At 45.3% G+C, this 27,077-nt stretch overlaps 1 long non-coding RNA gene across 2 annotated transcripts; it reads left to right on the top strand.

Moving 5' to 3' along the window:
• Nucleotides 1-389: 389 nt before the first annotated feature.
• Nucleotides 390-25,152, top strand: LOC122232773. 2 transcript variants are annotated; one of them, XR_006210167.1, is made up of 3 exons: nucleotides 390-485; nucleotides 20,791-20,951; nucleotides 24,791-25,152. It is a non-coding gene; the product is annotated as an uncharacterized LOC122232773 (long non-coding RNA). The 2 variants fall into 2 exon arrangements; XR_006210166.1 differs by lacking the exon at nucleotides 24,791-25,152 and adding an exon at nucleotides 22,337-22,525.
• The last annotated feature ends 1,925 nt before the right edge of the window (nucleotides 25,153-27,077 follow it).

Below are 27,077 nucleotides of genomic sequence, written 5' to 3'. Positions count from 1 at the left end.
CCTGAGCCGAAGCTGGATGCTCAGCCGACTGAGCCACCCAGGTGCCCCTTCAACATCTGAATTTTGGAGGAGGGCACAATTTCACCTGTGACTATAGATAAGTGGAATCTTGAGAAAAGTCAGGTTAAGTAAGATTAAACAGATTTTTTTTTTTTTTTTTTTTTTTTTTTTTTTTTTTTTTTTTTTTTTTTTTTTTTTGCTTTAAGGCCTCTGTGGAGGTTTTACAACTTAGCCGCGAAATTTCTCACACCCTTCCTGTTGAGAGGTGGGGACTTTGTCCCCTCCCCTGGAATCTGAGAGCTGCAGAGTATGGTGGAAATGACTTTGTGTGACATCCTAGGCTACATCATAAAAGAACATATACCACTTCAACCTTGTTTCCTGGAACATGGAACCACCCTGTTCTGAGAGGCACAGGTATACTCCCTGGCCAGTAGTCCCAGCTGAGTCCACCCTTCTGGGTATCCTGCCACAGTGCCAGACAGGTGAGTGCAAAGCTCCCTGGGAACTGCGTCTCCTGGCTGTAGCTGTTACAGTTCCAGCTGTTAGAGGAGGCGGCAGAGGTGAAACCCCAGCCATGGTGGAGTAAAGATGGATGGTCCCCGGGCACCTGGGTGGCTCAGTCGGTTGGGTGTCCGACTTCGGCTCAGGTCATGATCTCACCGTTCATGAGTTTGAGGCCCACGTCGGGCTCTGTGCTGACAGCTCAGAGCCTGGAGCCTGCTTTCGATTCTGAGTGTCCTTCTCTCTCTGCCCCTCCCTGCTCAGACTCTGTCCCTCTCTGGTTCTCAAAATAAATGTAAAAAAAATTTTTTTTTAATTAAAAGATGAGGGGTCCCTGCTGTGCCCTGTCTGAATCCTCAGCCACAGAATTAATGGGCATAAAAAAGTTAAACCACTAAGGTTGGGCTGTGTATTAGTCTGGGTTTCTAGAGAAACAAAAACGATTATATACACACACACACACACACACACACACACACAGGTATATACAGTATATATACAGGTGTGTGTATATATATATATATACTTTATATATACATAAAGTATTAGTATTATAAGGTATAAATTATATATAAGTATAAGGTATGTATATAAGGTATTAGTCTTATTAGTCTTATATACTACATTATATATAAGGTATTAGTCTGGGTGCTTTAGATAAACAGAACAATAACATATTAACAATATATATATTTTGAACATAATATATTATGTTCAAAATCTGCAGGGTAAGCTGACAGACTGGAAACTGGAGACCCATGGAAGGGGTGATGCTGCAGCCTGAGTCCCAAGGCAGTCTGTGGGCAGAAGTCCCTTCCTCAAGGGAGATTGGTCTTTTTTCTCATAAAACCGTCAACTGATTGAGTGAGGCCCACCCGTATTATGGAAGATTAATTTGTTTTACTCAAAGTCTACTGATTTAAGTGTTAATGTCATCTAAAAAAAAAAAAAAAACCACTTCATGGCAACATGCAGATAAGTGTTTGACCAAATACCTGGGTACTGTGGCCTAGCCAAGTTGGCACATAAAAATAACCATCATTGGCTGGTTTGTTTTACAGCAATAGGTAACCAGAACAGCCTGTAACAGCCTCCTGCCTGTGTTCTGTGACTTTCCAAGTGGGTGACAATATGCCACATTTTCCAATTTTATTTGGTTAAACTTCCCATCCTCCTTCCCTCTCCCCCTGTTTTTTGTTATGTGTGTGGGTTTTTTTTGTAACAGAGACCTTTTGGTGTTCTCCAGAACACCTCTTAACAAGTTTGAGTGTAGGAGTTAAGAGCAGAATCAGGTTCAATTCTTGACTGTATGAGTTCCTAGCTGTGTGACCTTGATCAATTATTTAACCTCTCTGAGCCTCAATATCTTCTTCATCCATAAAGTGAAATAATCATACTGGCCTCAGTGTTGTCGTGAGGAGTAAATTAAATGAGCCACGGAAAGGGCTCAGATCAGCAACTGGACACACGGATTTTTTTATTCATTCATTCATTCATTCATTTATTCATTCACCAGCAGGGCCCAGATTTTACTGGTCTGTGGTGCTGCTCTTCTTTTTAAGGCCTTAATTGTGATGCTCAGGCTTTCATCCCACTCCATTTCTAGAAGCTTCTCTCCCTTCCAGTTTCTCTTTCTTCCTTTCTATTTCCACCCCCTCTTTTCTTTTTATTTTCCTTTGTAAAATCAGGTTCCCCCGTCATCCCCCGGGAGCACATGCATGTTTCACAAATTCATCTTGTTTGTCACTTCAGCCAGTGCGGCTCTCTGGACCACTGCTTCACATTTCCCATGAGGCACTGCTCTCTCCGCTTCAGCTCCCTTCCTTCTGCCTCCAGCTGCTGCCGCTCTGCCCTCTGCGTCTCCCCTCCAGCACAGGACAGACCTTGCTGCCCATGGTGGCAGCAAGAACAGGCTGCAATTTTTATGCTGACTTGACTGGATGTTCCAAGACTGAATGTTCCATGTACCTCCTAGAGGTAACATGCTCAGAACCCACTGACCCAACTCCATGGGCATTTACAGAGCTCCCCCTACCCTGTGAGCATTGCCTGCATGGGAGCTCATCCCACTCGCCTCCCAGCCTAAGGTTCGCCTTTCTTTTGTTTTGTCTTTTCTTTTTTCTTTAAATTCAAGTTAGTTAACATACAATGCAGTCTTGACTTCAGGAGTAGAACTCAGTGATCTGTCTCTTACATATGACACTCAGTGCTCATCCCAAAAAATGCCCTCCTTCATGCCCATCACCCATTTAAACCATCACCCTACCCACCTCCCCTACAGCAACCCTCAGTTTTTTCTGTGTATTTAAGAATCTCTTATGGTCTGCCTCCCTCTCTGTTTTTATCTTATTTTTTCTTCCTTCCCCTATGTTCATCTGTTGTGTTTCTCAAATTCCACATATGAGTGAAATCATATACCTGTCTTTCTTTGACTGACTTATTTTGCTTTGCATAATACCCTCCAGTTCCATCCATGTTGTTGCAAATGGCAAGATTTCATTCTTTTTCATTGCTGAGTAGTATTCCAGTGTGTGTGTGTGTGTGTGTGTGTGTGTGTGTGTGTGTGTGTGTGTGTATACCACACCTTCTGCACAGCAAAGGAAACAATCAACAAAACTAAAAGGCAACCGATGGAATGGGAGAAGATATTTGCAAATGACACATCAGATAAAGGATTAGTATCCAAAATCTATAAAAAACTTACCAAACTCAACACCCAAAAAGCAAATAATCCAGTGAAGAAATGGGCAGAAGACATGAATAGACACTTCTCCAAAGAAGACATCCAGATGGCCAACAGATACATGAAAAGATGCTCAACATCCATCATCATCAGAGAAATACAAATCAAAACCACAATGAGAAACCACCTCACACCTGTCAGAGTGGCTAAAATTAACAACTCAGGAAACAACAGATGCTGGCGAGGATGTGGAGAAAGTAGAACCCTCTTGCACTGCTGGTGGGAATGCAAACCGGTGCAGCCACTCCGGAAGACAGAATGGAGGTTCCTCAAAAAATTAAAAATAGATCTACCCTACGACCCAGCAATAGCACTACTAGGAGTTTATCCAAAGGATACAGGAGTGCTGATTCATAGGGGCACATACACCCCAATGTTTATAGCAGCGCTATCGACAATAGCTCAACTATGGAAATAGGCTGCCTTTCCGCATCCTCATTGCCTGACCTCATTCCGGGATGCCTGTCAGTCAGTGGGAATTTCCATTCCTTTAAGGGGGGCCCACCAGCAGATGGTGGGCCCTTTGCTCTCTGCTGGACACTTTGACTATTGTTACTGTACCTTTTTCCCCCCAGGCTGAGGTTAAGAGAAATGAGAGTGAGGTCAGGATGACATTCCCACATTGTAGCCCATGTGTGCCTGAAGGACTGTGCTATTACACTCTTGAAAAGAACCTCCTCAAGGTCAACTTTCCTCCTCCCATTGGATGGTTGGAGATGAATTTGTCCAATGCACTAGCCATAGCCTCCTGTGGCTATTGAGCACCTGAAATGTGGCGAGTCCAAACTGAGATGTGGTGTGAGTATGAAACACATGTGAGTTTCAAAGACAGTACTAAAAAATAGGATGTCAGAATTTCTCAACAGTGCTTATATTGATTACATGTCAAAAGACAATATTTTTTGTATATTAAATGAAATAAAATATCTTACTAAATTTAATTTCACTAATTCCTTTTAAAAAAACGTGGCTCTTAGAAAATCTAAGAATGCATATGTGACTAGTGTTATATTTGTACTGGGCAACCGTGTTGCAGAAGGTACCGAGTAGAACCTGGGGCATATTCAACAGCTTCCGGATGAATAAGCCTCTGAATAACAGAACTAGGTAAGGAAGGGAATTTGCTAAGACCCAAGGAAGTTCTAGAGATCTGGGGCCACTCTCCTAACCTGGCCGCCACCCCCCCCCCACCCCTGAGCCCTCCCCTCACCCTCTCAAGTGCAAGTGCTTCCATACCTGGAATGCTCTCCCATCCTCTCTGCCTTCTACCTCCGTGTGGCTCGCTCCTTTTCTTTTCTTCTAGAGTTAGCCCCTCCCACTTTCATCCCCTCTGAGAGGTATTTCCTGACTCCCCAACTCCTGCTAAAGATGTCAATCCTGCTAAAAATATCATCCTCAGAGGTGCCTGGGTGGCTCAGTCAATTAAGCAACTGACTTCAGCTCGGGTCATGGTCTTGCAGTTCATGAGTTTGAGCCCCACGTCGGGCTCTGTGTTGACAGCTCGGAGCCTGGAACCTGCTTTGGATTGTGTCTCCCTCTCTCTCTGCCCCTTTCCCATTCATGCTCTGTCTCTCTCTCGCAAAAATAAGTAAACATTAAAAAAATTTTTTAAATGTCATCCCCAAAGTGTCCACTCAACCCTACTATTCTCTTCCTGACATTTCCTTCCAAAATTCTCTTGCTTATTTAATTGCTTATCATATGTGTTCCCAGCTAAAGTATAAGTTCCATGAATACAGAGGTCTTGTCTATCTTGTGTCTTCTCATGCCTCAGAGTCTGGCACAAAGTAGGCTTTCAAAAAAAATTTTTTTTGATGAATGAATGAATGAATGAGTGGAAAACATGAATTCTCATTGTTCAGTTTTGAAGCTTTGTGTGAATTTGCAATTTAATCTTCTCCTCCTTACTCCAAGACTTCAGCAAAGTGTACAGACATGTTTTGGGTGAGTGGATTCTTTTTATGTGTGGCAGGTATGGAAAAGGGCTGAGCTTCACACTGGAATCAATGTTGTATTGAGCAGTGAAAACCCATATGGCAATAGGTATCCAAAATGAAGAATGACCATGGTAGCAGAAGCTCTAGCAACATGCAAGAGTCTGGGCAGGCAGGGGCAGGGGCAGATCTTAGGAGTCTCTTAGGGCTTGAAGTGAGACATGAGCCAACCACCTGGCTTGACATCTTCCTCAAAGGATGTTGTATTAGTTTCTAGGGCTGTCATAAATAACAAAAACAAAACTAACAGTAAAAAAAAACCCCACCACAACTAAGTGACTTCAACAACAGAAACTTAATGTCTCACAGTTCTGGAGGCTAGAAATCCAAGATCAAGGTATCAATATAAGGTTGGTTTCTTCTGAGGACTATATGGGAAAATCCATTCCATGCTTCTGTCCTTGGTTTAGAGATGATTATCTTCATGTTCACATGACATTCTTCCTGTATGTGTGTCTGTGTCCAAACTTCTCTGTCTCATAAGGATATCTGTCATATTGGACTGGGCTCTTAGCCCAGTCTAATGAACTCTCTTTAACTTGATTACCTCTGTAAAGACCCTGTCTCCAAATAAGGTCACATTCTGAGGTCCTGGAGGTTAGGACATCACCATATAAACTGGGGAGGAGGGGGAATAACACAGTTCAGCCCATAATAGATGCTAAAGGACAACTTCCAAGCTGCCCCGGGAAGATTGTCTTCTACAATCTCTACCCCAGCATAATACTCTGTTGGTCATCCATTGTTTTCATCTGCCCAGCATCCATCTCCCATCTTCTGGGTACAGCACCTAGAGTTTTCTTTGGGGACTCACCCACCTGACATCCTTAGTCTGTATGATTCAAATAGAATTGGTCTTATACTCCATATACAGCCTTGGGCATGTGACCCAGATCTGGCCAACAGTGTATTTCTTCCTTCCCTCAGTGATTGGTTCAAGTGTGGGCACATGATCAAAACTGATCCAGTGGCACTCAATTCTAGGAGTTGATAGGTTGGAGACTTGAGAATACTGGGGACCTTCTTTCCCAAGGGAAAGAAGCCAACAGAGAAACACAGGTGAGAGGAGGTATAGAGTGAGCCTGAGCTCAGTGACATGCTTGAAGCCCCTGCATTGAACTGTACCTGAACATAGCTTTAATGGTCACCTTTTCAGTTACAGGAGCCGGTACGTTCCTTTTTTGGCTTAATGCCATTTCAATGTGAGTTTAAATGATTTGTAACGAAAAGCCAATGAAACGTCACCTCCTCTCTGCTCCTGTCTGTGTGCCTTGGTCATCCTAGGTGGCCCACAACAGGACAATTTCACCAGGAAAAGAGAATTTCTTTCAAGCTTCCTGCATTGTCTCCAAAAGAGCCTGGTTTAAAGCCCCAGTGGAGATACTTAAGATTGGCCAATGAGAGCAAGGAGCCAGGGTGGTGAATGTGTGCCAACAAACAACTCAAGCAGGCGAGACTCTTGGGGTTTTATAATTATGTGAAAAAAAACCCGAGATTTCTGTAAGGCAGGGGGTCAGCAAATTAAAATTCTCCCAGGAGCTAAGGGCTTCTGAATGCTTGTTTCTGATAATCTTGTTTATATCCTGGGGTAAATAAATCTGTCTTTTGTTCTGTGTTATTCAACTCTCAGCACTGTTTGTAATTAAAGGGGTGGAGGGTGGAGACATGAGTGAGTTCTTTAATTGGCTCTGTTCTGGGTGACAGGGAGTAAGAAACAAAGGCCCTCGTGGGCAGGAGTTGTGGGGGGGGGGGGGTGGCCTGCTCTGCCCTGGGAAATGGTGATAAAACCCTGGGCAGCTGGTGATCAAGTGGCAAAGGGTGGAAATCCATCGTCATTAGCGTGATCGATGAGCCCTGGCTGAGCCTCTGCCAGTCTGTGCTGGGGTCCCCCGAGACACAGAACCAGAGTGAATGTCTGGTTTCAGAAGTCACCCCCGTGCCAAGAGGTAGAATACCTCTCCTGGTGGACTTATTAATCACCCTCCGCTTTCCTTCAGCCGCGTCTCTGGGGGGTGAAAGGGGTGACAAGGTAAAGCACACAGTCCTACTAGATGGTCAGCTAAGCCCCGCTTGTGACACGATAGAAAAGGTTAATAAGCACAAACGATAATAACAGATACAACAGACACAATGGCTAACGGGTGTCGTGCACCTTCTGTGTGCCAGACCTGATGTTGAGAGCAATACCTACATGATTGTTTTTCTTTTCTTTTTGTTTTCTTTTCTTTTGATGACTTCTTTTAGTGCTCTCAGGAATTCTGTGTTACTGGCATAATCATCTGCATTTTTGGCATGAAGAAATTGAGACCCAGAGAGAGGTGAAATAACTTGTCAGGGGTCCCCCAGAGGATGAAACTCGTATTCATAGCTAACATTATGCCTCTCTTACGCCTTCAGGGAGCTCTGCTCTGCGTTTCTCTAGCTTTTCTAACTCTTTGACCCAGTCTTATACTCTCTCCGAGTCTCAGAGTCTTATCGGTACAATGGGGATAAGAACACTTTGATTTTTTATTTATTTATTTGTTTATTAAAGTTTATTTATTTATTTTGAGAGGACACTTTGAGTAGGGGAGGGGTAGAGAGAGAGGAAGACAGAGAGAGAGAGAGAGAGAGAGAGAGAGAGAGAATCCTAAGCAGGCTCCACACTGCCAGCACAGAGCCCAAGGTGGGGCTCAAACTCACGAAACTGTGAGATTATGACCTGAGCCGAAACTGACAGTTGGATGCTTAACTGACTGAGCCTCCCAGGCTCCCCAAGAACACTTTTATATAGCAGGATGCTTGGATGCAAAGAATGGAAACAGACACCGGTTAACTTAAGCAACCATGGAATGTTCTGGAAGGATGTGGGGGAGCTCATGGAACTCTTGATTTCTTCTGGTTTTGTGGAGGGAACAGGTCAAGCTTCTGCCAGGAATCACCCAATGGAGGATTTTCCTCCAAGAAAGGGTGTTCAGATGTTGAGTAGCCCAAATAACCCTCCCCTGACTTTCTAATAAGGCTGTGTGGTGATGGATGTCTTTAGTATCAGACATGACACACAGTAAATGCCCAGTGAATGGCAATTATTATTATTCTTATTAATAATAATATCCAGAAAGATGCAGCTCAGTCTGTCTCCATGTCTGCTCTATCAATTCTGGGCCGCTTTTCCTGTGGGATGATTTAGATGTCCTTTATGAACAGAGATATAAACGAAACTAACATATCCTCGAGACAGAAGGATGCTGGCATGTCTTCAGATTGGTCACTAAAGCGTGTCCTAAATTGGGAAGAAATCAAAACAGATTGCATCTAATTTCTCACTGTTCCAAGCAAGAAATTACCTTTTTAAAGGAAACACCATGACTTCCAAGCTGTTTGCAAACAGTTTTTGTGAAGTGTCTTGTCTTGGGCTTGGCTTGTTTTTCTTAGTTAGATTATCCCCATGGGGATAGCTGGGTTTTTTTCAGAGACAAGAGGCACACGGAATCCACTTTTCTCACTTCTTCCTCATGCTATTAGGTAGGAGGGGGAGCCCCCACCCCCCACTCCCCACAGGTCGCTGATGAGTTATTACAGGGAAAGCATGGGCTTTGGAGCCAGAGACTTGGGTTCAAATCCTGGATCTGGCGTTTCCTGCTATATAGCCTTAGGCAAGTCGCTTTACCTCTGTGGACCTCCGTTTCCTCATCTTAAAAATGAGGTAATCATTGGGACGCCTGGGTGGCTCAGTCAGTTAAGTGTCCGACTTTGGCTCAGGTCATGATCTCATTCATGGTTTGAGTTTGAGCCCCACGTTGGGCTCTGTGCTGACAGCTCAGAGCCTGGAGCCTGCTTCGGATCTGTCTCTCCCCTTCTCTCTCTGCCCCCACCTCTGCTTGTGCTCTGTCTCGGTCTCTCTCAAAAATAAGTAAACATTAAAAAAAAAAAATGAGGTAATCATTATTTACTTCCTAGAATTTGTAGTGGCCTACAGTAACTGTTGTTTTTGTCCAAAGCCGTCGCTACCCCGTGTGACACCTTTGCAGGAATTAGAAAAAAGCATCCTTTCTTCCAGCAGATGTACTGGGGGCCAGGGTGCATGGCTGGCTGAGCAGAGCACAGGCAGGATTTTATTTCCTACTTTACCCCTCAGCTGGCACCCTTGTGCAGCATGAAACCTGCCCGACTGTTCATAGTGCCTCATTTTTATCTGCTTATTAAGCTTTTTAAACTTTTCTCCTGTGAACAGACACAGACCTCTGGTCAAAAGGATGAGAACATAACCCAATTCTGGCCAAATCATCTGACCACAAACAGTGATTGCTGCAAGAGAGAGGCATGCGACCTAAACAGTCCAACCAGAGTTTTCCCTGGGAACCGATATACACATGCTGGGAGAAAGTAGCACTTTATACCTGTTGGGAACGTGGCAGCCATGTTCCTGTTCATATGGAACAGGCCTGTCTATAGTAGGAGGAAATGGGACCAATAGGCAAAGACAGATAGATAGAAGTAAAAATGAGACATGAGAGAGGACGTTTCTGGAGCCTGTTGCTGAGCTCAGTTCTCCTCTTAGTTACATGAGCCCAAATAAGTCTATTTTTGCTTAAGCTAGTGTGGGTTGGTTGTCTGACCCTTGCAAGCAAGACCGTCCTGATAATTGAGGAGTTGTTCTAAGATGTATTATGTACGGGAAAAACCCTAGCTCTTGGGGCACTTCATAAATAATAGTTGTTCTAATGGTCACACCACACCACATGAAATTCCCACCAGTTTGCTTCTTTGGAGTGAACAGAAAAAAAAATGCTTTATTCGATTTGGCGTGTCAGATATTGTCACCAGTCCTTGAGCACATGCCCATGACAGACATCAGTAACTCATTAGTGGAAACCATGAACTGATAAGGCTGTGGTGTTTTTCAGTTGTTGATTATTTCGTTTGGTTGTTTTGTTTGCCTGGGAATGGTCTCAGAGTCCTGCTAACAGGTGCTCCAGGCGGCGGCTGCTAATCATTTGGAAATGAAATAGGAGATGAAACCAAACATTTTGATTTTAGGCAATTTGTGACAAAATCCATGGCAATTCCTTTTTTAATCCTCCAACTCATGGAAGCACGCCAAGGAGGTGAGAAAATGTTGCTTTAAATTAATGCCAGAAAATAAGGGGCTCAGAATAACGGCACCGAAACCTCAATGGCTAATGAAGTTTGGCAGAAGGTTTTTGTGAGCATGTGTAGGGCACCTGGGTCAACAGGCAAGCGAATTCCCAAAGATGTAAGACGAGATTAGCTCAGCTCCACCATTGTGTCCGGGGCAAATCTCACTTCCTCGTGGGATTCTGGGGAGGCGGAGGGGGTCTTGGTGAATTTTCCAGCCAGAGGGAGGCTTTGTGGTGGAATAGAAAAAGAACCAAATAAAAGTCAACAAAACAGAACACTCCAGATTTTTCTGCCCAGCTTAGAGAAGTCCAAGATCTACCACTGACCACTGAGTATATTTGGCCACTGAGGGATCAAATTTGATACTAGAGAGTGTAGATGGATATTTTATTTCAGACACACCTTACATATTATTTTTTTAAATTTTTTAATGCTTATTTATTTTTGAGAGAGAGAGAGACAGAGTGCAAGCTGAGAAGGGTCAGAGAGAGAGGGAGATGCAGAATCCAAAGGAGGCTCCAGGTTCTGAGCTGTCAGCACAAAGCCTGACATGGGGCTCGAACTCACCAACCTTGAGATCGTGCCTGAGCTGAAGTCGGATGCTTAACGGACTGAGCCACCCAGGGGCCCCCACCTTACATTTTCTAATGTGTTTCATTGTAGTGAGATGCAGAATTTTGATTGGGTGCTTAGCAAGGGTTTATTTTTTACCATATTGGTTCCTGGAGAAGCACCTGTTTATGTAGCATAAAAGCACAGACAAAAAGCTCTTAATAACTGCTTTCAATTACTGATCACTTACTGTATGCTGAGGTTTTTATGCACAGGTTATTTTTTTTTAAGTTTTTTAAAAAACTTATTTATTTTGAGAGAGGGAGAGAGAGAAAGAGAGAGAAAGAGAATGAGTGGGGGAGGGGAAGAGAGAAAGGGAGAGAGAGAGAGAGAAAGAGAGAATGAATCCCAAGCAGGCTCCATGCTGTCAGCACAGAGCCAGATGTGGGGCTCGAACTCACAAACCTTGAGATCATGACCTAAGCCAAAATCAAGAGTCGGATACTTAAACGACTGAGTCACCCAGGCGCCCTTATTTTTAATCCTTACAACAAACTTGACAAAGCAGCATTTTAACCCCAATTTTACAGCTGGAGAACTTCGGAGATTTAGAGTGGTTACTCTTCGCCAGCATTGGAAGGCAAGTCTTTCTCATGTGATGTTCTTGCTATTTCTGCCGTCATGTGCCACGTGGCTTATATCGTTCTTTCAAAACAAATTACAAAAGTAAGGCAAAAAGTAGGGATGTACATAAAGTAAAACAAAAAACAACCCCCCCCCCCCAAGACCTCCCCTCATTAACTAGGTCTTCTCATCCCTATTTCCCAGAGGTAACCTATAGCACTAGTTGGGTGTATGTCTTTCAGGATCTCAGATAATGCCACAAATAATACATGTGCATCATAGGAAAGTCAGAAAATGCAGATAAGCAGAAAGAAAGATAAGGTGCCGAAACTCAGAGATAACCGGGGAGAACCTGCTGATGTATTTCCCTCCTGCGCTGTGTGTGTGCTTGCGCGCATGCGCGTTTTCAGAAGCAACCCTACCTGTCACGTGACCAGTCTCGTGGGAAACACAGATGAGACTCCTCCCGAGGGCCCACAGTCTAGTGGTAGCAGGAGAGTTGCGGCCTTTTCTTTGCCATTTCAGGGACTTCTGCCTTCGTTTTTCCTGTGGGGCATGACGATGGGACGGGAGGCCCCTAAGAGGGGTGGAGTGTGGACAGTGTGCTCACTTCCTGCGGGTGAGGTCACATGTGAAGTCCTCACAGCCATTCTATGATACTGTTCCCATTCTACATACGAGGGGACCAAGGCTCCAGGAGGTCGCACAGCTCTAAGTGGCAGGGCTCCAGTGCTGTTTTCCCTGCCACTCAGCCCTCACCTGCTACAGCCTTCCTGGGGTGGTCAGCCCCTATCCACAGAGAAGAGGGGTGAGTCCGTGACTGCAGGGCTGTGGGAGGGATGCGGGCCTGTGGAGGTTCAGAAGCAGCCTTTAGAACTGGGGAGAGCTGGATTTGAATCTCAGCTCTGCCTCTTCCGATCTGTGTATCCTTGGGCAGGTGAGTTCACCTCTCTGGGCCTCAGCACATCTGTTAAATGGGGACCATTACCCTGCTTGCCTCTTAGGGTCACTGTGACGGTTAAATGGGCTGGTGTCAGTGAAGTGAGCCTATAAACTGCTCAGCACAAAGCAAATTGCTCAAGAATCAGTGTTGCTGATTGTTGTTACTAGGAGTGCTTCTGGGAAGCCTTTGATTCAAGGACAGTTACCTCTCTCTGATAGGATGAGGTGATACCCCCTCCCCGCCAGGGGCTGTGGCTCTACTTTTGTGTCTGATTGCCTTTGGGCACAGGCTGCTGGCGCCACTGTTCCAGGCACTTTGCAAGAAACAAAACCTGGTTCTGGCTTTGGGCTTCTGTTCCCCCGGACCTCTTCATCTGAAATCCTCTCTTTTCTCTGCTTTCCTGATACCAACCTGCCTAGTGCCTGACACGGGGGTTTGACACTCAGTAAATGATTGTTGAAGATTGAATAAATGATGGAAACATGAAAGGCCTGGCAGATAGAAAGAGGCAGCTGGGGGATGTGGAGAAACTCACTTCTCAGGGCTGGAGGACCATCTGTGTGTAATGAGGATAATAATGCCCACCTCGCTGGGTTATCGGGAGGGGTGAGTGGATGCCATATTCAAGGTGCAGGCACGGCATTCAGACAGTGGTAGCTGCAATTGTTACTTTCTCTGACCCTCCTTTTTCCTTCTCTGGGCACTTTCCATGCCGGAGATGCACTTTGCCACGTGGGGTTGAGTCGGACAAGGTTGAGTTGAGTCGGACAAGGGGTAGGCACCCTTTTCTGTTCTGATCACTCCCTGATGCTTAGGAGAGAATTAGAGCACTTCTACTTGGCAGCCAGCTGCTTCACCTTCACGGCCCTGTCCTGCTTCCTTTTAGCCTTGTCCCTAACCATTCCCGCCCACACACCCTGTGGCCTGTCCCCTCCACGCCTCTAAAGCACTCTGCTTCCCTTCCATGTTCTTTCTGTAGCTTAGAGTTCTGTTGGTTCCACAATGTGAAAATTAGTCAAAGGAAACCTCCTTAAAATGGAGTCAGACGGCCAGCAGGGGGAGCTCTCACACCCTACTACTTAGAATCAATTGCAGACCCAACAGAATGAGAGACAGTGACAAGTGATAGTACTTTACTATCCTATAGGAGGAAGAAAAATTCTCTCCTCCCTCAGCAACAGCCCAGCCAATGAGAGACAGTCACAGCTCAGCCAATGAGAAGCCAGTACACTTCAAACCCCTGGTTTACTCCAATGGACTTTTTGTTTACAACAGCCCTTCCAACTACCCTCCCCACCCCTCGCCTTCTCCTCTATAAAAGAGGTTCCTCTCCTTCCTTCCGGGCCCTTGTTTGTGGTTTTGCCGTAGCCTGATTGTCTGGGTTTGTGATTCTCTGCTTTTTTCCCCAAATAAACCCATTTTTGCCGCTAAAATAACTGACAGTTTAATTTTTAAGGTTAATGAGAGCAAAAACTAAACAGTTGGGGTATTTGGCCAGAATTCACAAAAAGTGTCCAAGTTGATCAGTTTTGCTTAACAGAGCAAATTTGATCCCATGGAGTCTGGACAGAAAGTTGGCCAACAACCACAATGGACTGGAACCACAGATTTCCTCCGTGACACAGCAGGGGTCTGTGGAAGCAACAGTGTGACTAACCTGAGTTCTCTGGCCATTCATCCATTCTCAGAACAACCCTATGAGAGAGGACGTTCTCACTGGCTCCATTTCACAGATGAAGAGCGGAGGCTCAAATAAACTACGATGTAGAAAACCGACCTGGAGAAATTTGGCTTGAAACAAAAGATGCGTCTATTCTCTTTGACATGTGGGAAGCACGTGAAAATGTTGGGTTTGCCCCATTGGGAACCGGGATGCTAAATTTGATTTTAGCTGTAAAGCTGAAGTGTCATGCAAGATTACTTTCCCTCAGGACCAACTGGAGGCAGAATTAGAGCATGAGGAGACTGCAGAAGGGATCTTCTTATCTGATAATGAAAAAGTATTTTCGGCTCTGACAATGTCTGTGGACTGTGTCACTAAGGATTTTTACCAAAAATGGGAAACGTCTTTTGAGTAGATGAAAGATCTGGCCATTTTTGCACTGAATTCTATAAGAGAACCAGAGCTGTCTGAACACAAAGGTGAGGAAATGAGACAATGTCAATAGAAAATAATGATGATGGCAGCTACCACTCTAGTCACTGGAACCAGCACGTTAAATATGGTTCTGTTTCCCCCCAACTGGGAGGTAGGTATTTTTGTCTTCATGTTTCAGATGACGGAGCTGACCCCCCTGAGAGGTGAAGTGATCTACCCGTGGTCACACAGCTAGTAAGTGGCAGAGCTAGGATTCAAACCAGGATTTGTGTGAATTTAAAGCCCACTCTCCTTCTGTATCCAGCCCTAGGCTAGATTCCTGGGATTCAAATGCGAAATCAGATTCCAAAGTGAAATAAGTGAAATAAACATTGCTAAGAGAGTCAGTCAAAATGAGATAATGTAGCCTCTGTTAACTAAATAACCAATTGTGTAGTAGATAGTTTAACTCTCTCAGCACCAGTCATAATTCTTTCAAAACAAATTAAGCAAACTTGTGGTTTTTGCCTTGATGAGCCTTCACTCCCCTCTTGGAAGGTCTGTCCATTCTGACTCCTGGCTTGCAATCCTGAAGACCCCAAATAAATGCTTTTGGTTGCTTCACAGACTCCTCCTGGTTGACAGAAAAAGGACTTGAGACCCCGTCCCTGCCCTCAAGGAGCTCCTGTCCTGCAGAATAAAGAGCTATAGCTCAGTGAAGAAGTTTCCCGTGGATCCGTGATGCATGCATAGAGAAAGCACATCTCCATCGCTTTCCAGTACGAAAGAAGGCTGGAAATGCACAGGTTGTGTGTAGAAATCCCTTTGTCTCAGTTCTGATTTTATTTTGTCAGCACCTGCCTGGGATCTGAGCTCCAGGGGAGCAGTTTGCCGTGTGCTCTGATGCTGCTGTAGGCGGCAGCCAGTCCTGGCTCCCACCCCCACTGCCCTCCTCAGTCCATCCTGAGGTTTAGCTTCAGGAAGAATAATGAGCAAGCCTCCTTCTACAGTTGCTGTCCAGTGGGAACGAGCAAGATGCCCTCCCAGGAGCTAGCATCATGAACACAGCAAACGTAGCCTACCTGGGCCTGATGCCCCACAGCAGTGGTGGGGTGCAGGGACCCCTCATGTTCTGCTTGGTGACACAGACCGTGGTCTCTGTCATTCATTTCCTCCCACTGGGCCAGGAGCTGGTACAGCCCAGGGCTGATCAGCAAGTTTTAACACCCTGGGAGTTAGCTCTGACAGCCTGAATTCTGGTTTAACTTTCACCCAGCTCATAATGACAAGACCTGCTATTTATTAATACATTTCAGATGCTCTCGATATACAACACCTGATGGATACTTTCTCTAAATAACCTGTATAGGGAGGGGCGCCTGGGTGGCTCAGTCGGTTAAGCGTCTGACTTCGGCTCAGGTCATGATCTTGCGGTTCGTGGGTTGGAGGCCCGTGTTGGGCTCTGTGCTGACAGCTTGGAGCCTGGAGCCTGCTTCGGATTCTGTGTCTCCCTCTCTCTGCCCCTCCCCCACTCACACTCTGTCTCTGTCTCTCTCTCAAAAATAAATAAAACATTTTTAAAAATTAAAAAAAAGAAAAGAAATGCTCTAACTGTCCAGTAATGACATTCCCTCTGGCTTTGGTTATTCTCGGTCCATCTCTATGGCCTGGGTGCTCATCATTCCTCCAGAGGGCCTTGTTAGGCAAAGCATCTTTCAAATATCCCCAGGTCAGTGCTTTCTCTCTCTCTCCTTCCCCAAGGAAAACGCTTTGGTGGGAGAATTGCTGCCTCTTCAGCCTGCCTTGTGTTCCTTAGATCCCTCAGGCACAAGTCAGACTCCAGCCTGTAGGGCTTCCAGTCTTCAGAGGACACAAATCATGCTCTAATGTGTCCCTCCTAAGCTCCTCCCTCTGGGCTTCCGGTGAGGGAAACACAGCCCTTCTTGCCCTGTGGGGCTGGGGAGAGATCAGTGTCATTCCATCCATGCTGTCTAATGAAAGCCCCCTTCCAATTCCCTACTCTCCCGGAACTTGGTGAGAGGCTAAGGGTCACGAAATAGTTTGCCACCCCTGTTGGAGGTCTTGCACCTCTCTTTGGAACATGGGAACACTGGCACCTCCTGTTCCATTCTTGGCTTGCTTAGGGGACCCGGTCCAAATTGGGACAATGCATCACCCACCGGCAGAAGTTGTCAGAACCCCATCAGGACTTAACACATCAGAGCGGAAAGGCCAGCTTCCCTCTGCCTGTATCAGCATCCGTGTGCCTGGGGACTTTCTCTGAAGATGAAGAAGGCAAGTCTGCCCACTGCCAAGGCAGACCTGAAGCTCTAGGCAACGAACAGCCCTCAGCAAATGACTGATGGGAGTCGGTTTTAAAAATTTCCAGATCCCTCACTAAGCTAATTCTGAGACCTGTGTTCTGCATGGATCCCGGAGTTCCCCATGGGATGAGTTCTGGTGCTCACAGTGCTCTCTGGCTTGATCATGAATACTTCCTTGGCTTTCTCTCCCCACTTCCTCCTCCCGCTTCCCCTCCATCATCTCCCGAAGAAACTGCTTGCACTCCAGTCCTTATAATCCTTATCTCAAAGTCCCTTTCTGGTGGAACCCAAGCCAAGACAAAGTCCTGTTATGCATATGATAACCTCCAGTACCGCTTCGCACAACCCTGAGCCTCTCCAAGCCTTGCAAGATAGATGTCTTCTTTTCTCTATCGAGGAGGCAGAAGACCCTAGGAGTGAAGTGGTTTAACCATCAAACATGGCAGGACCGGTATTCAGTCTCAAATCCATATTTCTCCAAAAGCTGCTCTTTCTGCCATACCACTCTGCTCCCTAGCAGCTGACTGCCATTCCCTCTACCCAGTAAACCACAGTCCTTTAAGTGGCCACCCCTAGCCTCAAAGTACGTTCAGTCTAGCACACTCTTAATGTTCACAACCTTGGTTCTGAACCATTTGCCCGAATGCCACTCTTCAGTCCCCACTCATCCTGCTCCTAATCTTCCCAACTTTTCACCTTAACTTGCTGTGTTGGGTACTGTCTTCATGGCCCTTGTCTGTGGTCCACCATCAAGTCCCATTGCATAGACTCATATTGAGCAATACTCTTCCCAGTTGGACTGAGCCCCAAGACTCCCGGCCATGGCACTGTCCGTTACAGATGCTGTTCTGGTTGGCTCATATCATGGCTGTCCCGGTAAGTTGTCTTTCCTCTGTGTCCTAGCAGTCCATAGCCCTATCTGAAGCAAAATGAATTGTCATCCATTGCTCGGAATTAGAAAGCACATCCAGAAAGTCGTGCTTGCACACTAGCTGAGCAAACCTGAGTGCTTATCAAGAGAAGTTGGGTACCGCTGCTGGGAATCGCCTAAGTGGGAAGATTTTAATTGTTCCCAGGCTCATCGCATCCACCTAATTTCCTCTAACGAGCACACACAAAGCAACGAGGAGAGGTGCGGGATTGGATGGCAATTCAATGCCTCATAATGCCAGATGAATTGCAGCGCCTTCTCCACGGTATTGCATTTGCCGATGTCTGGGAGACAGTCTCCATGGATGCTAATTCAATTATGCTGAAACATAGAAGGAAATTGTCAGCTAAATTGCCACCACGCTGCCAAGCTGCACCTAGCCCACGTCTCCAGTGCTGTCTCCTGCTGATTCAGCAGCAGACGGCCCTTCAAGTCCGAGAATGACCAGGGGCTGTGTCCTACCAGCTATGGCTACTTGGTTCTTCAGGCAAACATCCCAGCTTAGACCTCCAAATAGAGGGGAAAAAAATGTGGTGTTTTTGTTCATCTTTCCCTTGCTTCCTGTCTCTCTCGAAACACCTCCTGTTATTTATTCATCCATCCTCTTAGCAACTACAAAAATGTGTGACGATCTTGATCGAGTACCAGCTATGTGATCGGCACTACCCCAAGCACTGAGAGCATAGCAGGTAACAAAATGGCCAAAATTTCGTGTCTTCAGGAGTTTATAATTGCGTCTCACCTTCTAAAGAGGTAGGCTGATTTTCACTCTCGAGGCCTTCTTTGCTCTCTGGGATCTAGGTAATGGGTGAATGCAAGAACTCAAAAGAGACAGAAGGGCCAAGTTAGTTATAGGAGAAAAGGCTACATCAAAAGAGAAAGATGGTGAACACCAACCCCTGGCTTGGTTAGGTATGGAGAGTTTAAAAAGTTGACCAAATAGAGGAGAGGACTTTGGTGGGAACAGTAGTGGGGAGAAGAAAGTAAATTTCAAGTTTTGCTTTGTTTTCTGGAGAGAATCCTTCTGGGCTCCGTGGTATTTTTTAATACCAGTTTCAGCAATTCAGTAAATGCAGTTTTCAAGTTGTGGGTTTTTTTTTTTTTTAATAAAAAGAAACAATCAGTCAACAAATACTTATTGTCTACTATGTTCCAGGTATGACAGACGCAGGCTTTGTTTATCAGGCTTACAGTTTGGAGGGGCAGACAGATGAACGTGGGATAGGTACACCAGAGGGGGGTGACGCTCTATTTGGAAAGACAGAGAAGGTTTCCTCGAGCACATGAGATTTGTGTCCAGCCCTGGAGGATTAGGAGTTTGTCAGGCAGAGAAGAGGGTGGGGTGTATGGATGGTTCCAGAGCCAGGTGACCTGCTTCTGCGGAGACTTTCCAGAATGGAAGAGTACCATTCACTTGACCACAGCTGCCCCATCAAAAGAAATAATGCTTCTCCGTCAGATTCTTCCCAACACCTGGTTGGGAAAGCAAAGAAAATCACATTTTCTCAGGTGAATGTCTACAGTGGGGACGTGAATCTGTCTCACTCCCCCATGAGCCGCAGCTCGCTTCACGAGCTGCCCCCATTGTCAAGGAGCTAAAGCTGATGAGGCTGGGCCAGTGGAATGACTTTGCTCCTCAGACTGGCTGTCTGGCTGTCAGAATGGGCTTTTCTTTGCGTGGGGTTCTATGCTATGGTGGCTTCAGGGCTGAAGCAGGACAGCCAGGCTTTATATGGGCTACATTTATATATAGGCACCTGCAATGTACCCAATTCTGTGCTGAATATTAGGAAACAAAAGCTAAGAGCCCATATGGTTCGGTTCTTGCCGACAACAGGTAAAAAGGGTTTCACGAGGGAGAGTATGGTCCTGTAAAAAGGCATTCGCGATATCTTCCTGTCCTAGAAGCTATGACAGTATTATAGCCAGCTCCCAGAGTCCCCTGGGGAGGTCAGACAGACTTCAGTTGGGGCATCGGCTACATCAAGTAATCGCGGTGTGACCTGAGGCAAGTTCCTTCTCCTGCATCTACATTTTCTCCTGTGTAAAAATGAGGATTCTGACACCCACCTCGATGGACCACACTGAGGATTTCAGATAACCTAGTGTCACCGTCCTGATGAGCAAGTGGGATGTGATAGAGTTGCAAAAAAAGAAGCCTTCTTTTTTTCCACACTGATGCCTGGCAGTCATTCTCACCCTCAGGATAGTTCCGTCTCAGTAATTAAAATGCCCATTCTTAAGTAATGGTTTAAAATCTGGGTCGAAGCTTTCCCCCAAACCAACCAACTGTAAAAGAGACCCTTCTGAAGTTGGAAAAAATTGGAACACTGACTGAATTAGTCGGTGAAATTGGGGGATTCTTGTTAATGGTGTCATGGTAAATTGGGTACATGGAAATTCGTGTTGAATTCCTAAAGATGAAATAGTGTGATGTCTGAGATTTGCTTTTCAACAACTGGGGGCTTTGGGGGAACGGATTGGGGCATAAGTGAAACAAGAATGGCCGCTTTTATGTTATTATTTTATGTTATTATTTCTTTTACTTTCGGAAATGGTCAAAAACTTTCATGATAAAATGTTTTTAAAATGTTAAAGCATCTCCACTCAGCAACCACATATGGTTGGTAGGTTGCATAGCACATAGGACATGGGTATTGTTCATATTGTAGACACTAGAGATCTGTGTGTTTATTATAACAGACTTTTGGCCAATGGCATGGTGTGTAGCTGTAATGAATTCAGCGTGTGTGGAAGCAGACTTCTATGATGACCCCTAATTATCTCCCTCCTGATATTTATACCCTATGTGATCTCCTACCCTTGGGGTTGGACCTAGTGACTTGCTTCTAACTAATACAATACATTCAAAGTCATGGGATGTCACTTCTGAGATTAGATTATAAAAGACTGACTTCCATTTGGCTGACACTCTCCTCTTTGCTTTTTTTTTTCTTGCTTATTCTGATGATACAAGCTTCCATGTTGAGTTATTTCACAGAGAGGCCCAAGGAATGAAGAGTGTGGCCTCTGGCCAACAGCCTCCAACAACCATGTGAGTGAGCTTGAAAGTGGATCCTTCTATAGTCTAGTCTTCAGATGAGATCACAGCCCAACTGATACCTTGACTGCAATCTGGTAAGAGATCCTAAGCCAGAGGACCCAGCTCATGTGCCTAGACTCCTGACCCATAGAGACCAGGCAATCATAAATGTTGTTTTAAACCACAAAGTTTTGGGAAAATTTGTTATACACTAACAGGTAACTGTTAGAGTATATTAGAGCAAATTTCAGACAGATGGAGGTAAAGCTTCTTTCAGGTGGCATCTTTTTGCTAGTTCAAAGGCATAGTATTTGTGGGGGTTGGTAGTGGCTCTGTGTCTCCTCTTACTCAGCTCAGGCATTGGGGAAGGAGGTTGGCTTCCCTATGTCTCTTCCTCCTTCCTGCTTGCTGTCCAATGGCCTGAGGGAGCAGAGGGGCAATTGACGAGGGCAGGAATGAATTTCTGTGGCTCGTACTGTCACGATTTGGTGTTGGCACAAACTGCTTGGCAGGTATTTAAAGTTCTCTGTGTTCAGGAGGTGTTCAAAAGTCTCTTCTTTGAGGGGCATTGTGGATTCTTTGGGTCCCCCTCTACTGCCTTCCACGTGGCACAGTACCCTGACATGGTGGGGATTCTTCAGTTTCTCCCTGTCCTTCCCAGCTCCCATGCCAAGTGGTAGACATCAGTGCCTCCCTCTGCTTCTTTTGGGAACAGGGAGCTCCTTTTAACATGCCTTCATCTCAGCAGATGCCTTTATCTACTCGACTCATGGGAAACACATACATCTTTGGAACCTGCTTCCACTGCTACCCCTTCCCCTCATCCTGTAATCCTGCTAGGCTCTAGCCACAGTCTGCTAATCTGTACATTCTTCAGGTCTGAGTCAGGCTGGTCCCTCCAGACTCCAGGAAACACATAGCAGACTCAAGCTACCTACTGAAAGTTCCTCTCACAAGACAAGGGTAACTGCCTCTCCCCTTGTCAAGTGGGGCAGAGAATCACCTCACACTGGACTTCTCCCTCCAAAAATCCTCTCCCCAGTTTTCAATTCAACCTTTTCATATCCTGGAGGTGGGTGTTGGATCAAGGGTTACAAAACGAGTTTCACCTGGGGAATCTTTGCAAGGCCAGCATCTTGCTCTGAAATGTCAGGTGTTTGAACATCTCATCTTACTCTTGGGCTTTGGCTGAATTCAAGACCCAAACCGTCCCAGTTTAATATCCTCTCCTACACATAAAACAGGCCTCGAGTTGCTATTCAGTAATGGTGCTTGCTATTTATATTTTGTTGTGGGACTGCTCTGATGGACCCAATCAGTGTTCTTCCTGTAGCTACTCTCTGCCACGTGACTTTGTCATCCCTTCTATCAGCTAAGCTTGTTTTTGCTTTGACCAATAGAACACAGCAGAAGTGACGCCATGCCTTTCCCATGCCTGGGCTCAAGAGACCCTGCACCATAATGTTGGCCTTTCTCTTAGGACCCTCCTGCTGCTCCATGCACAAACCCGTGGGTAGGATGAGAGGTCGTGTGGAGAAATACTGAGTCAGCCCAGTTGCCCCAGGCAAGCGAGGCAGCCCAACCAAGAACAGCAAAATGCCACCCACCTGACCACGGGGACATGTATGAACTCAGCCATACTCAGCTCAGATGACTGGAAGTGCCCAGCTGACCCACTGACACGTGATTAAAAATTGTCATGAGGGGCGCCTGGGTGGCTCAGTCGGTTAAGCGTCTGACTTCAGCTCAGGTCACCATCTCACATTCCGTGAGTTCGAGCCCCGCATCGGGCTCTGGGCTGATGGCTCAGAGCCTGGAGCCTGCTTCCGATTCTGTGTCTCCCTCTCTCTCTGCCCTTCCCCCGTTCATGCTCTGTCTCTCTCTGTCTCAAAAATAAACGTTAAAAAAAAAAATTTTTTTTTTAAATTGTCATGATATGCCACTGAGGTTTCATGGCTGTGTGTTATGTGGCATTATGGTGGTGGCATTATAGCTGATACAATTGTACTGGGTTAGCTAATGAGGGTGTCGTGTTGGAGAAGGATCCCCTCAAGTACTAGGTGACAAAGCTGACTGCCAGCTGGCCTTGTCATCCTCTCTCCCAGAGGAAGAGTGTTTTCTTTCCCTAGACATACGCAGCTCCGGCCCGGATAGATTCCTCCTGGGCTTGTCAAAACTTTCCAGAACACGGTACTGCAAACAGGCCTTCCTTTGGCAGCTTGTTAGGATAATTGAAATGTGGGTGGAAGCTCATTAAGCTTCCCCTTCGTCAACATTCTTCCTTCCAGGCCCGGGGAAGCTGCGAGTTCTGTCACATCCCATTAGCACCGTGTCTGGGTGGTTTCCACACCTTTCCAGGCAAATCAAACACACGGGGTCCACATTCAAGGGAAAATACATTTATTCCCACAGAGAGGGGTATGTTTATGGAGAGTTAAAAATACATCTGGCTTGGATGGATCATGAGAAAGAGAGTGAAAATACCTTAAAAATGCTTGGGAGGTACAAGGGTGCAGGTTGCTCTCGTACATATTAAAAACCTAACGTCTGACGTCTTTTCTGGACATCCCTAAGTCCCCTTCTAGCCTCGTCTCCTGTTGGGCCCCTACAAAACCCTATTTTATTAAAAAGGATTTCAGAGGCAAAGATATGTGTGTTTACATCCTGACTGGGCCATGGTAGTAATAGTAACGATGATGTTAACTTTAATTGAGCAAGTTTTATTTGCCAGGCTCTGTGCTAAAAGTTTTATACAAATAATTTCATTTAATCCAGGACAGGAAGCTCCCTGAGGTCAGAGACGATGCCCAGTTTGTTCTCCTGAGTATATATCAAGCATGTAACATGATTCTTGATATTAGATGTTCAATAATGTTGAGCAAACGAATGAATGAATGACAGTGCTGTGGGGTAGAGGTAATTACTCCCATCTCTAAAAGATAAAGAGGCTGAAGGATCCATAACTGACCCAAGCTCTCATATCTAGTAAGTGGTGGAGGGATCTTAGGCAGGAAGGCTCCTTTCTTCTTTGTTTTGAATGTTTATTCATTTTTAAGAGAGAAAGCATGAGCGGGGGAGGGGCAGAGAGAGAGGGAGACAGAAGTTCCCAAGCAGGCTCTGAGCTGACGGCAGCGAGCCCAATGCAGGGCTCGAACTCACGAACCCTAAGATCATGACCTGAGCATAAGCTGGATGCCCAACTGACTGAGCCACCCAGGCACCCCTAAAGTTTCCTTCCTTCCTTCCTTCCTTCCTTCCTTCCTTCCTTCCTTCCTTCCTCCTTTCCTTCCTTCCTTCCTTCTTCCTTCCTTCCTTTGTCTTTCTTTCTTTCTTTCTTTCTTTCTTTCTTTCTTTCTTTCTTTCTCTCTTTCTTTTCTTCCTTCCTTCCTTCCTTCATCTTTCTTTCTTTCTTTTTCTTTCTTTCTTTCTTTCTTTCTTTTCTTCCCTCCTTCCTTCCTTCCTTCCTTCCTCCCTCCCTCTTTCTTTCTTTCTTTCTTTCTTCCTTCCTTCCTTCCTTCCTCTTTCTTTCTTTCTTTCTTTCTTTCTTTCTTTCTTTCTCTTCTTCCTTCCTCCCTCCCTCCCTCCCTCCCTCCTTCTCTTTCTTTCTTTCTTTCTTTCTTTTCTTCCTTCCTTCCTTCATCTTTCTTTCTTTCTTTCTTTCTTTCTCTTCTTCCTTCCTTCCTCTCTCCCTCCCTCCTTCTCTTTCTTTCTTTCTTTCTTTTCTTCCTTCCTTCCTTCATCTTTCTTTCTTTCTTTCTCTTCTTCCTTCCTTCCTCCCTCCCTCCCTCCTTCTCTTTCTTTCTTTCTTTCTTTCTTTTCTTCCTTCCTTCCTTCATCTTTCTTTCTTTCTTTCTTTCTTTCTTTCTTTCTTTCTTTCCTTCCTTCCTTCCTTCATTCCTTCCTTTCTTTTTCTTTCTTCTTTTTTTAATGTCAGGAATGCTATTTTCAAGGGTTGCTCTTCTGACAGTTACATAAAGCAGAGAGGATAAACACATCGGAGATTACCTGGTACACAATCAGAGCACAAATGTTAGGTCTCTGATGTTATTGTTTGTTTTATTTTCATTTGTGTCTTTGTTTTCTATCAAAGTAGATACGAAGAGGGGGTGGTAGAGAAGCAGAGGGGGTCTCATGGCACCACAGAAGAAGCAACACACCCTGGGTTCAAATCTTGACCTCCGCCACATAATGGGTGCATCATTTGGTTGAAGCTGCGTCGAGTTCAGGTAGTCATATCTCCGGCACAGCGTTCCTGCAGCATTGGCGAGGACTCCCAGGAACGTGTGGGCATGGAACTAAACACACTCCTCATTAAATGTTTTGTATCAACAAACACCATATGCTTGGGCAAATCAATCAACAATTAGTTTTTAAAAAAATGTAACAACACGAAACCTGCTTTATATGATTGTTTTCAAGATGCAATTAAGATAATGCTCAATGATGCCTAGCACTTGGTAAGTGCTTAATAATAATAGCTAATAATAAGTAAAGCTTACTGAGCACACACCAGATGTCAGGGCTTTAAACGCATCATCTCATTTAATGCTCTTATCAAATCAACGAGGTAGATAGTGTTAATTGTCCCATTTTACAGTTGAGCAAATGAAGGGACAAAGAGGTCACGTAACTCGTCCAAGGTTAAACATCTGGTAGAAAAGCGACTTTGTCTTTGGACTGGACACAGTCTCTGCAGGAGGGATGGGAGGGCAGGGCAAATAACCACTAAGAGCTGGCAGCAAACCCCAGTCTTTCGTAAGCTTGAACTTTGATGGCTTCTGGCTTGAGGAGTCTCTGGCATTCCTGGCATTGGTCCAGTGCTCTGATCAGTTAAATCTGGGATTGACTAGGCTTCATCACATTAGTCAACACTGTTCTGTTGCTTGTAACTGGCTGGAACTCCTTATTGAGAAGGATTGCAGCAAAGATTGATGTGTTTGATTAGTAATGTCTGCTGTGGGCAAGGGCAGGAGGATATAGGTATATATGCCATATATTACTGATCCTGCATTATTAATATGCCTTGAAAGGATACTCCGAGAGGGCGATCACACTCCCCTTTGTCAAAGTTTTGGGGAGTGTACATCCTGGGCACAATTACATACTTACGCAAGGAAGTGCTGCTGTCTCATCTGACCAATCATTTTAGGAGTCTTATTTGAACCTCTACCAGGTGATCAAGTCTTTATCTAGACCTTTTCCTTCTGTTCCCATATTGGGTAGAAATTATTTCCAGTGTCTAGAAAAGGAAACAAAGTTTCAGAGAGGCTAACAAACTTGCTCAAAGTTGCACAGTGCCAACGGCAGGTTTGATACATAAGCAGGCAACTGGATAAGTCACATGGTGGCAAAGCCATTTAGGCTGTAGGTTTCAGGCTTGAGACTAATGTTTATTCCTTGGCACAGTAGACGCCTCTGATGGAGGCCCAGGGCTGTGCTAAGATGCCATAGTAAATACAGAAATAAGTAGTAGTCTCAATGCTCAAGGAACCTGCAGTCTTATAATCTCTCTCTCCTCCCTTCCAACCCTCAGAGACAATTCCAAACCTTCTGGAAAGAGAAAGAAAGGGTCACTGCATTTTATTTGGCTACAAAGCACTAAATGGTAAATTGCCTTTCCATTTTAAATTGCTGGCAGCATCAGATTCACTATGAATACAAGTGCATCTTCTGGGGCTAATAGCCGTTTTTATGCTGCTAATCTAGAAAAAGGAAATACGGCTGAGAGAGCAGGCTGACAGCAAGTTTGGTAGCAGTCCTGAGGCTGATGTGGTCTAGAGAAAACCACGAGTCTCTCTGGGCCTGTTTTCTCCGCCAGAAATTATATTCCATCTGCGTCTTGGTAACCACAGCAGGGGAGAGTTAAGAAAACCTAATAAGGAGTCTCCCGGCAAACTTAAAGTTTCTGTGCAAAAACAAAATAATGAGAACGCTGCATGAGAAATTCCCTTTGTATTAGAAATACGTCTGGTCTGTTGGTTCAGTCCCCAAAGCTCTTTCAAAGACCCGTCTCCCACATGATTGTCCCAGTGAACCTATAGGTTGGTGAGATGGTGGGCACAGTGTGTGTGGGGGGGGCGGGGGGAGGCTCAGAGAAGTGAACAATTTGCCCAGGGTCATGCAGGCTAAAGGAGGGCAGAGCCAAGTCTCCATGCACATCTAGCTGGGTCTCCGTTGCAGCAATGCATTATTGAGAAGGAAAAGGTAGGTTAGGAGCCCCT

Source organism: Panthera tigris, chromosome D3 (genome assembly GCF_018350195.1).
Source record: "Panthera tigris isolate Pti1 chromosome D3, P.tigris_Pti1_mat1.1, whole genome shotgun sequence".
In the NCBI taxonomy this organism is placed as follows: Eukaryota; Metazoa; Chordata; class Mammalia; order Carnivora; family Felidae; genus Panthera; species Panthera tigris.
This window is presented reverse-complemented; position numbering and strand designations above follow the sequence as displayed.